At 43.6% G+C, this 1104-nt stretch overlaps 1 pseudogene; it reads left to right on the top strand.

Moving 5' to 3' along the window:
* The first annotated feature begins 525 nt into the window (after positions 1-525).
* On the top strand, positions 526-645 carry LOC136646572 (5S ribosomal RNA; annotated as a pseudogene).
* Positions 646-1104: the final 459 nt, after the last annotated feature.

Genomic DNA, 1104 nt, shown 5'->3' with positions numbered 1-1104 from the left:
GATTAGAGATGCAGAGATTACAAACATGAGATACAAGGAAAGGCTGCATTTAGTGAAGCCAATACAAAATGCAGAGTGACATTTATTCAATGGAAGCAGGAGGTGCTTTGAAAGGTAAATGCAATTAACTACTGTTTCCCCTTCCCAGAGTCTATGATATCAGATGAAGTTCTGAGGTATGACCTGAGTTTCAGGGAAAGCAGTGTCCAGAATTCATATTGTCCATTTGGAAGATATGGATTCACAGCAAAAAAAAAAAAAAAAAAAAAGCAGGTAGTGCAGAGGTGTCGCTAGAGTTTGCTTGACCCGGTGTAAAAGCTCATTGCTCATTGCATCGCTCCCATGACCACTCTTCCAGTCCCAGACCATACAGAATAAATTATAATATCATACACACAGTCTAAATGCAGTTATTTATTTATTTAAATATATAACAGTAGAGGTCACCCAACAAATCAGTAACCAGCAAAAAACCAGTGATCAATTAAGGGCGCAATCCTAACCCCTTATGTCAGTGCTTTCTAGCACTGCAGCAACTGTTACCCTGCACATGCCCGATCTTGTCTGATCTCGGAAGCTAAGCAGGGTCAGGCCTGGTAAGTACTTGGATGGGAGACCACTTAGGAATACTGGGTGCTGTAGGCTTATACCATAGTCTTTCGAGACTGAAGGTTGCCAACCATAAGGGCAATGCAGCTCTGAGGTCAGGGAACAAACATTCCCTTACTTTGAGGAGGCCTCTGTGAGTGACACCCAACTGCAAGATGCAGCACATGTCCCATTGGCACCACTATGCCAGTGCTGGAAAGCACTGACATAAGGGGTTAGGATTGCACCCATAAGCCTATATGGTGTTGCTTGGCATCAAGGCACATGCTATCCTGGATTACGTACAGGGACACAGTACCAGTGAGAAAAAAATATATATATACTTCAGGAAAATCATCGTTGGTAACTTTTTACCCTTAACTGTTTGCTTTTCAGTCAGATTCCCCATCCCTCCCTTCAGTGGCCTGCCTTGTGCCCATACCAAGACATGACACCTATCCCACAGCTGATTTCCATCTTCTTCTCCTTTGCCTAATTTGCCTTTGGGGCAGCCCA

Source organism: Tiliqua scincoides, chromosome 3 (genome assembly GCF_035046505.1).
Source record: "Tiliqua scincoides isolate rTilSci1 chromosome 3, rTilSci1.hap2, whole genome shotgun sequence".
NCBI classification, from domain to species: domain Eukaryota; kingdom Metazoa; phylum Chordata; class Lepidosauria; order Squamata; family Scincidae; genus Tiliqua; species Tiliqua scincoides.
This window is presented reverse-complemented; position numbering and strand designations above follow the sequence as displayed.